Source organism: Triticum urartu, chromosome 7 (genome assembly GCF_003073215.2).
Source record: "Triticum urartu cultivar G1812 chromosome 7, Tu2.1, whole genome shotgun sequence".
NCBI classification, from domain to species: domain Eukaryota; kingdom Viridiplantae; phylum Streptophyta; class Magnoliopsida; order Poales; family Poaceae; genus Triticum; species Triticum urartu.
Genome location: NC_053028.1, coordinates 607568842 through 607579483, shown reverse-complemented (window position 1 = coordinate 607579483; position 10642 = coordinate 607568842). Strand labels below are relative to the sequence as shown.

Sequence of the window (10642 nt, the reverse complement as noted above, 5' to 3'; positions counted from 1 at the left end):
GTAATTGCCAGCCCCGAGGTGGTGGTGATTGTCTGGATGAAGTTCTTACGCCTTCGTCCGTTCGCTCGAGCATGGAAAAGCTTTGTGGTGGCATCCCCCAGTCGGATCCAGTTGAGCCGAGAACGCTGTCTCAGCTTGATTTTCTGAATGGCGAGGAGCCCCAGGTACGAGGCCTTAAGTTGATTACGCAATTCCCTCTCCAAGTCCGAGAGCGGTCTTCCCTCCTCAGCAACATCCAGGCGCCAGATGATCTCCTTGGCAACTGCGATCTGGGAGCCAAGCATCCCGACCTTTTCCTTTTGCCACTTGCGCAGGGCCTTCACGGTCCGACAGAGCTTGAGATGAATCTTGCGGATGGCATCCCGGGCCTGAACAGGTTTGCTCCATGCCAAGGCAACGGTGTCCTTGAAGCCCGGGAGACGAAGCCAGAATTCCTCGAATTTAAAGGAAGGCTTTCTTAAGTCGTCGACGCACCCCTGAAGATATAATGGAGCATGATCCGAGCAAGCTGTGGTGATAGCCTGAAGGTGCGCATTGGGAAAGAGCATGTCCCAATCGTCAGAGTGGAACACGTGGTCAATCTTGGTAAGGACCGGGTTGGCCTGCGCATTTGACCAGGTGAAACGGCGCCCGCCTAGGTGAAGCTTCTTTAGCTGCAAGAAATCAAGAGCCCCACGGAACTTTCCCACCAGGCGGCGGTTGATGTTGGTGTTGCTCTTATCCGCCGCTTTAGTGATGAGGTTGAAATCCCTCAAAAGGAGCCACTCGCTTCTGGCCATGGTCTTGAGAGTCCTCAGCTCCTCAATGAAGGCCAACTTGTCTTGCTCGCCCTGCGGGCCATAGACGCCCGTGATTGTCCATGAAGCGCGCTCGTTAAGCATGGTGACGGTGGTGGAGATGGAGCCCGGAGTTGCATGGAAGTCGGATAGGGTGAAGAAGCGATCCGACGCGGCCAGAATCAAGCCCCCGCGGGTGCCGTCGGCCGGGAGGATATAACAGTTTGCGACGAAACACGGGCCAAGCATCTCGCGGATGGTGGCGTCATCAACGGCCTGGAGTTTTGTCTCTTGGAGGCAGACAATGGATGCATGGGAGTCTCAGACGATGTCCCGAACGGCATCCCGGCGGGCACGCGAGTCCAGGCCTCGAACGTTCCAACAGATGATGTTGACATTAGGTTGTGCCATTAAGGAAACTTTGAGTGATCACGACAGGAGCAGCTTCTCAAAGCCGAGTAGCTGGTAGATGGAAGGTTGACGCAAACACACATGTTGTAGAAGATAGCAGACGAACATGAAGCACCCCAAGGGTGAGACGATAGGCGACCTCGAGCCGCGGTGATGCGCAGCATCTGGAGACTAAAACGGAAAGCAGAAAGCAGAAGGCGATACATCTTGGGACGGAAGACCTCCCAGGCCGAGCGTCGGATGCAAGGGCCACTAGAACTACTAGGACACCTACACATCAGCAACTTGAGTCTCCACGGTTGCTTTCTTGCCCTTCTTCAGCTTCTTTTGTGTGAGGTTCTTGGCATGTGAAACAAGCCCTGCAATCGCCTGGACCACGGGAGCGGCTAGCGGAGTGGCGAACATGTCTAGGCACGCTTGCTTGGCCTTGTCGTTGTAGCCGACGGATGGATCAAGGACACCGCAGACCCTAGCAATGATCTCTTGGACAGCGTCCGAGCCGGCGGCCGGCGGGAGCAGAGACTTCTTCTTGTCAAGGCGGGCGCTGCGACGAGTAACCGCTACAGCAGCCTTGGCCTTGCGTGGAGCTGGAGTGGGCAGCAGTGGAGCATCGGCGCAGTTGGCGACGGAGTCGAGGAACGTGTCCAGAGTAGCTGGAGGAAGCGGTCCGTCTTCAGGCGCTGCCACGACGGCCAGCGCAGCGGGATCATCGGCGAGCAACTCAGCGTGGGCGTCGCCGGGCAGCAGAACAACAGCAGCAGACGACCCATTGAAGGTAACCGGGCGAGCCACCACAGGCCCAACAGGGAGCAACCCAACCGCCAGGTCATCAGGTGGCAGCACGTTTTCATGCGCCAAGTCAGCACATGGCAACACACTTACATGCACGGGCCCTAGGCCACCTCCATGCACGGGCTCCAGGCCATCAACAAACGCGTTTACATGCACGGGCCCTAGGCCAACTCCATGCACGGGCTCCAGGCCATCTTCAGGTAGCACGACAGCAGCCGCGGGCTCCAGGCCAGCATCAGGTAGCAGAACAGGTCCATGCACCTCCAGGCCAGCAACAGGCACGGGCAGAGGCGAGGCGGTCGAGCTCAGGGAGTCCACCGTAGGGGACGACAGCGGCGCAACAAAAGTAGTAGGAAGCGCGGCAGTCGTGGGAACCAGCCCGGTGATGGGATGGGCATGCTGAGGCATGTCCGTGGCCGGGACGGACCAGGCTTCATTCGTGGCCTCGCCTGAGACAAGCCGAGCCGAGCCGAGTCGAGCGCCAGCCCCGCCAGGCCGACAACGAGGGGGAGAACCGCATCCCTGTCTGCCTGAACGCCATCCCTGTCTGCCTGAACGCCTCCATGCACCGCCTGCGGGGATGGGCTGACGGCGCGTGCCGATGAGCACAACTTGGAGAAGAGCACCTCCGCCTTGTCGACGAGCCCGACAAGCGTACGACGCATGGCAGAGAATTCAGAGCGCAGCGGAGCGAGTGCCGCCTCAAGCGCCAAAGCCATCTCGTCCCGGAGCGCCCGAGCTTGTCCTCCAGACTGCAGCCCGCCGTCGGAGGCCGCTGGGCGAAGCTGACAGAAGGCACCCGAGCCCAACCCCGGCGCCAAAGAGACCGGTGCCGCAGCGGCAGGAGACCCCGCCCGGCGTCGTCCGTGTCGTCCGTCCGCCCCGTCCCGGTGACGGGGGGAACGGGTGCGCTCTCTGTGCACCTCCATGCGGGTCTCCCTAGCATGGCCATTGCGCCCGCGCCCATCTCTTCCGCCGCCCCCATGGCAGTTATCGTCGAAGTCATCGCCGTCGTCGCGGCGCCGGTGCAGCTGGCGTGGGTGGTCGTCGGTCCCCTGGCCACGGCGGCGAGGCGCAGCGGCCCGTGAGGGGATGATGGGAGCAGGCGTGGTCAGCATCGCCCCGAGCGGAGGGGGAACACCGTCGACAGAACCTCGGTTCCACACCAGGTCCGACCGAGGCGGGCTGAACGGGGCGGCGCGGCTGTCGGTGACGTAGCAGTCCAACAGGGCGTTTGCATGGTCTTCCACCGCATCCAGATGGACTAGCACGCGGAAGGTGGCGCCTCTCTTGCAACCGGACGGCCTGGCTTCGTTGGCGAACACCTGCAGACCGCCGGACGGCCTCGTGGTGAAGGTGAGCCAAATGATCTTCGGGATCAGGTTTGGGTCCGCCGTCCACGCCCAAAGGTCGAGCGTCTCCGAGTTTGTCCTGAGCGCGGAGTGGTCTTCGAGACGGTCGAGGGAGCAACGCCGGCCGATGATGCGTTCGGCGACGAACGGGGTCCAGGCGTAGTCCGGCACGTTCTCCAGGCAGAGGCGCACTCTGTAGTTGAGAGCCGCGCCAAGCGCCCGCTCCAGCGGCCGCCAGGGGCGGATGTGGACGATGCCACCGCCGGCGCGCACCCGCCCCGCAGCGAGGGCCTCGTCACAGTGCGCCTTGTGATTGAACTTGACGAGGAACTCAACGGGGTGGTACGGAGTGACGGCCACATCCGCGTGGCTCAAACGGAACTGCTTCCGGATGGCTCGGTCGACGTCAAGCGCCTTTAGGCGCCGTGGCGAGTTGACTGACCAGGCGATGGCGGCAGTCTGCTCCCAGTCGAGCATGTCACGGTCCATGTCGAAGGAGGACGGGATGATGCAGGAGTCCTCCTCTGGGCGAGCGTCCGGCGCCCCAATACCAGCAGAGGCGCGGGCCATCGCGGGCTGGCGTGGTGGAGGAAGGGCCGACGCGGGAGGAGCAGCAACGATGGCGGCCCAGGAACTCGCGCCCGGCGAAGTTGGCGATGAACGAGGGCGAGCAGCCGTGGGGAGCCTGGGTGGGGGAGGCCTTGGCTTGGAGCGCAGCGGGCACTTGCGCTCAGTATGACCAGAGAGCTTGCAGGACAGGCAGCGGACTGGATCTCTGCAAGCGACGGAGCGGTGGTGCTGTGGAGCAAGGCAACGAGAGCAGAGGCCCTCAGTGCGCCTTTTGAAGCGGAGCTGGCTCGCCCGACGCTGCTCCTCGAGGTGGAGAGCCGCGGGATGGGCAGGGGATGCAGCAGGCCGGCTTGAAGGCGCGTCCCGTCGAGGGCGGCGCGGGCGGCACGCAGCAGTCCATCCGGCCTCCTCCCTAGGCGAGGATGGGACGTCGTCCGGCGTGCGTGGACAGCCTGGAGGCACGAAGACGGCCTGGTCAGAGCCGGGCGGGATGATAATGGCTGAGCGGAGGCGAGAGGCCGCATTGAAGGCGCCGGTCGCCGCAGCTGCCGGTGGACGCGAGGACACCTCGCCTTGATTGCGCTCGGCGCCTTGAATGCAGGCCGAGGGGGCCAGAGCACCATCAAGGCCCGGGGAGGGGGGCAGCGAATCCGGCACCAGTTCGCCCGGATCCCCGGGCAGACGCGACAGCCGCGAAGCGGAGGGAGACGTAGGCATGGCCGCAGCGGCCGGATCCGACGCAGAGGCAGCAGACGCAGGCGGGGGGGCTGGCTCAGATCCGGAGCCGAAACCAGCGCAGAAGACCGCAGACGCAGCCGTTGCTCCTCGGAGAAGAACCACGTGGCCCCAAGAGCGAGGCGGACCGGCCTGAATGGAGGGGGAGGCAACGGGGCGGCCAGTGGCGGACGGGGCGCCGGCGAGGCGGCCGCGCCCGAGGACGGGGCCGAGGGGAGCGTGGGGCTTCCCAACTGTGTCATAATTTTTTGTGGCAACAAATTTTTAGGCATGGTGATGCTAGTGTGTGGAAACATTTGGGTCCATTATATTGATGTGAGCATTTTTTTTTAAAGAAACAAACAAAAAAAGAATAAAAGGAGAAACAACAAAAATGAAAAAGAAACAAAAAGCAAACAAACAATAAACCGGTCGCTGATCGATATATTTTTATTTTTAATAGGTGTTCAGAAATTTTAAAAGTGTTGGATTTCCGTATGTGAACATGCTTCTATTTAAACAAACATTTTTGTCTAAACGAACAATTTTTCTATTTAATCAGAAATTTAATTATATTGACGTGAGCAATTTTCTATTTAAACGATTTTGTTACATATCTGTGCAATATTTTTAAAATGTGAATATTTGTACTTTATGAATTTTTTTGAACAAAATTGTATAAATGTGAGCATTTTTAAAAAATAAAAATTAAAAATTAAAAAGAAATAAAGCAAAAAAGAAATTGTGATAAAAGGACCGGTTCAACAATGGGCCGGCCTAGCCGTGAATTGAAGTAGAAGAAAACAAAAAAGAAGTACATAGGCACGAGCATTAGGATTTCCTAGTTGATTAGTGTTGTTACCTTATTATTACCTGCACGCTGGTATGCGGGAGACGGAGCTGAGGCACGCTGGAATCATGGAATGCCGCGGTCGGGTAAGCCAACCTCTTCGTGTTGCTGACCGGAGCGGTCGGCGCCGCGGCGACGCTTCCAGGGCCGCTCCATCTCCGGGCGCGGAGCCAGGGCAGCTTGGCGGCGGCGGCCAACTCCGGGCACCCGCAAAAAAAGATGATCAAGCTAGCGAGGTGATTAATTTACGCACGCACTACGTCTGATACCATGTCAGTTACTTTGTGTAGTACGGAGTATGTATTATATATAAAAATGTGCTCGTTAATATTATATATAAAAATGTGCTCGCTAATTTTCGATACGAAGTGCGGTGCAAATGTGTTTTATAAAAGTGCCGTATGTGTCCGATTATGTAATCATGCGTGTTCCCTGGAAAATGTATGTAATGTAGTTTCCCTGTGTTAATTCAAGTTTAACAGTTGTTCAATACTTCAATTGCTAATAAATTTCATGCTTTTCGCAATGTAGTTCCATTGTACGTATCTCGTCATTGATAGATTGTGTGATCCAGTCCTATGCATTTCTTCTCTGCTTACATAACTTTCCCCAGTTACAGTTAGTGCAATTGATCTGTTTTCTAAAAGAATTTCCCGGTATCGAGTTTGTTTCAGATCAGTGATATTGTATCGCTGAAATCAATAGTTTATTCATGGACACTCAGAATAGTATGCCCCAAAAATCCCGGCAGCACCACGAGGGGTCTCATTCACTCTGTTAGTTCATACGAAGCACCGATACTGAGCATAGGCTGATAAATTTGCATTACCGCCAAATATTTATAAAAGTAGCTAATGTGAGGCACAAAGTCCAAGCATGCATGCCCAAGCGCACCTCGTGCTCCTTAGACTAGCAAATGTGCCCCTGCGTTATAACGGAAGGAACAAAAGAGGTGATACATAATCTCCTGCTCGACGCCCATGAGCATTAAATTGAGGAGCTTTCATTGAAGGTGGGTGTGAAATTGGCCGGCCCATTCTTAATGCGAGTTGTTTTTCCATTTTTGGTCGGTTTTTCTTTTGAACATTTTTTAGAATATGATTTTTTAACATGACTTCTCTCAAAGTGATTTTTTTAAATGTGAAAAAAAATCATGTGAGTTTTTTTAGAAAATATGAACATTCGTTGGAATTGTGAAGAAAGTTTTCAGAAATGTGAACATTTTTTTAATTGTGAACTTTCTAGAACATTAAACAAAATTTAAAAAATCTGAACAATTTTCAAAAACATAAACTTTTATTCAAAAATGTGAATATTTTTTGAAATTGCGAAAAATTGTTTTTGAATTCTAAAAAAATAAAACAACATTTCCAAAACATGAACAATCTTTGAAAGTATGGAAATATTTTTCAAAGAACTTAACATTTTTTGAAATAGCTATCAGATTTATTACATTTTGATATTTTTTAAAAGTGAACAAAATTATAAAACCCTGAACATTTTTTGATAACGTGGATTTTTTAATGTGAACTGTTTTTGAAATCTGAATATTTTTAAAAATTGGGAACAAATTTTGGAAACAAGAACAATTCTTGAGATTCCAATCAAATTTTGAAATTCCAAACAATATGTGAAAAAAAGAATAAAATAGAAAAGAAACCAAAAAGGAAAAGAAAGAAAAGAAAAGAAAGTGGAGGGGAAAACAGAAGCAACTCATTAAGTGGGCCCACCCAAGCAGGTTAGGACCATAGCGTGGTCGAGGCCCAGTAAAAAACAGAAATTTTTTTCTGGCACTCATAGATGGATTGCGGGTTAATTATGGAAAAATATTAAGGGTTTTTGTAAAAGACGTGACAGACAGGCAGAAACTCTCCGTGGTAGAGGTATGGATTGGATGCCCCTGCATGCGTCGGTCGCCGGCGCTCATCCTCATCTACGTCGCCGAGACATGGTGTCACGCCGTTATCCTCAAAAAGGGGATCTTCCTGGCTCGTATGCTTCTCACATCCACCCTTGTCACAACTTGTTTCCCTTCAAAAAAATTCACCAAAATGTCCGACTCGAGTTAGTTTTGGTATACTGCCGCTTCGAGTTTCATTAATTCTTGAAGCCAAACAGGTTATGGTAGCTGCATAGAATAAGCAAGTGTATGTGTAACTTGGGCACATACGCGCACCCTTAAGCTCTACACAAATAATCCCCTCATAAAGTAGTAATGGATTTGTATATGTGACTCTTTTTTACTTTATTTCTCAAAGAGTACAAGATAGTGTGAACGTATATGAACACCCTTAGCCAAGATCTCTGCACAAACGATACTCCTAAAAATTAACCGAGAGCCTTTCAACTTTACTTTACTCCTCAAAAAGTAAAAGATAAGTAGAACTAGATACACACCCTCACGAAAAGCTGTAAAAGCAAAGCCTTCTATCTACTTTACTTTAGTTTTCAAAGAATACAAGGTAGCTATTCCCTCCGTTCCTAAATATTTGTCTTTTTAGAATTTCAAATGGACTACCACATACGGATGTATATAGACATATTTTAAAGTGTAAATTCACTCATTTTACTCCGTATGTAGTCACTTGTTGAAATCTTTAGAAAGACAAATATTTAGAAACAGAGGAAGTAGAACATAGGAGCACACCCTCACGCAAACTCTACAAGCAAGTCATTTAATTACTTTACTTTACTTTCCCCTCCCCCTGAGCCGCTCGCACTGGCGGCTCCGGAGGCGCCAGCCCTTGCCCCGCGAGATTTTTTGTCGAAAAGGACCACCTGCGCGAATGAATTAACAAAAAAAACCACCTGCTGATAAATTTGATAAAAAGGACCCCCTCGACTGTGGCGGCAGGTGCGGCAGGCGACACGTGGCACCTGCCGCCACGCAGCGAGGCGGCAGCACTGTACCGCCTGCCAGAACGGGAATCGGCGCTGGCGACGGAACGGCTGCGGCGTGTGGAGCCCGGCCGCCAAGGGGCGTGGCGGCAGTACTGTAGCGCCTGGGCCCGGCCGCCTCGCGGGCTGGCGGCAGCCCTGTTCATCGCCCTGCTGCTACTGCGCGCTAAGGAGCCGGCCACCGCTGCTGATTGCTACTGCTGCTGCATGGCAAAGCGCATGGCGCTGCTGTTGAATGCACAAGTCCAGCAAAGCACAAAGCGCATGCGGCCACAAGTTTTGAGGCACTGATTCCCAGCGCGAGTTTCGTCTGCTTTGAGGCACTGGTTCCCAACGTTTCGTATTTTTTGGCACTGATTGCAGACGACCATGATGCACTGCGCATCATTTGTGATAGTCGGCTCCGTAGCGCGCATTAGCAGCAGGGTGATGAACAGGGCTGCCGCCAGCTCGTGAGGCGGCAGGGCCCAGGCGGTACAGCACTGCCGCCACACCCCTTGACGGCCGGGCCCCACACGCCGCTGCCGTTCCGTCGCCAGCGCCGATTCCCGTTCTGCCAGGCGGTACAGTGCTGCCGCCTTGCTGCGTGGCGGCAGGTGTCACGTGTCGCCTGCCGCACCTGCCGCCACAGTTGAGGGGGTCTTTTTTTGTCAAATTTATCAGCAGGTGGTCTTTTTTGTCAATTCATTCGTGCAGGTGGTCCTTTTCGACAAAAATTCGCCCCGCGAGCGCCCCCTTCCTCGAGCTCCCCTGGCCGTCGCCCCGGCGGCGGCGACGCTCGGCCGTCAAAGGCGGTAGGCGGAGTCTGGCGCGCCCCGACAGGCCTCCCACGCGCGGGGGAGTGGCGTCAAGCGGGTGGCGCGGTGGTCGCTCTAGCGATGAGGCGGGTGACGTCGCAGGCAGCGAGGTGCGCATGGGGAGGCGGAGCACGGTCGCGGGCTTGCGGAGGAGGTGTTCGTGCGTGGCGGCTCTCCCAGTTTTGGAGGCGGCGGATCTCGGAGGGGGCGGCGCGCCCGGTCATGGAGGCGGCAGATCTCGGCCAGGTGGGCTGCGTGAGCGGCGGTCGGGAGCTACTGCGGTGGACGGGGTGCATTGTGCCTCCTGTTGATGCCGGGGTGGGGGCTGCTGATGGGGAGTGGAAGGGGGAGGAGATGGAGCGGTGCTGGATCTAAGATTGAGCTCGGATCAGCGGCTCTCAGCAGGGAGCTCCATGCGACGACGTTGGTTTTCTTCTGTTCGTGGGTTCCAGGTGTCGAGGGTTGCTCTCTGTGCGTGGCTATGCGCCAGGAGTGGCGCACGTTCAGCCATTGCTTGAGGCGCCGGCGACCCCTGGCCGTGTTGATTTTGGGTCTGGATGGTGGTTTGGAGTTGCGTTTCCCGGCCATGCGGGAGGTGGATGGTGGTCTTAGTGCCCTTGACCGTGCTGGGCGCCGGTGTTCTGCGATTTTACGTTCATGATGGCGAGGTGCTACGGCGGTGGCGGTGTGATCCTTTCCAGATAAGTGGCCTCAATTCGTCGCGAGGGATGGATGGTGGGCAACATTACAGATGAAAATCCTGCCTGTCTTTGGACGACGATGGCGACGACTACGTCCGTGGGTGTCGTTTACCTTTTTGGAGGCGTTGCTACGGTGTGTCGCCATCTTCCCCCTCTTGTTCAGATTGTCGTCTACGGGCGAAAGCCTAGGTCTTGGACCGGCGATGGCAGCGTTGTTGCATCGTTTCTCTGTTGGGAGCATCGGGCGTGGAGACATGGCTTGGTGATTCTGTAATGCAGTCCTCCGGTGCGTGTCGCTGGTCCGACTGGAGGTTCTTGGGCACAATGTACGCCATTGCCGGTGAGCTCAAGACGGTGGCTTTCTTGGGGCCAGCCAGGTCCCGCCACCCACTTGCCATCTCCTTTTCGGCATTCAAGGGTGGCTGGTGCGTCGACAAGGGTAGTTCAATTGAAGCTGTTGCTTTTTGAGTTGATCGGTGTTGGTCGCGACGCGGCTATGTTGCTCTACTTAGGACAGGCTCCTTTGCGTTGTGTATGTAATGTGTGCGGAGGCTTTTCTTTGGATTAACTTGGGTGTGGTGTTTGTCTACACTTGTTGTTCGTAGCAAGTTGTAGCTTCTTGCAATTGTCTTTTGACTTCTATAAAAATATGGTACACCTTTGGCGTACTCTAAAAAAAATACTTTACTTTACTTCACAAAAAATACAAGGTACCTAGAATGTAGACGCAACTCCTCACACAAAGGTGTACAACAATTCTCCCACAAAATAACATACGTTA

General features: G+C 54.1%; 1 pseudogene; it reads right to left on the bottom strand.

Moving 5' to 3' along the window:
• Positions 1-3090: 3090 nt before the first annotated feature.
• LOC125519156 lies at positions 3091-3901 on the bottom strand (annotated as a pseudogene).
• Positions 3902-10642: the final 6741 nt, after the last annotated feature.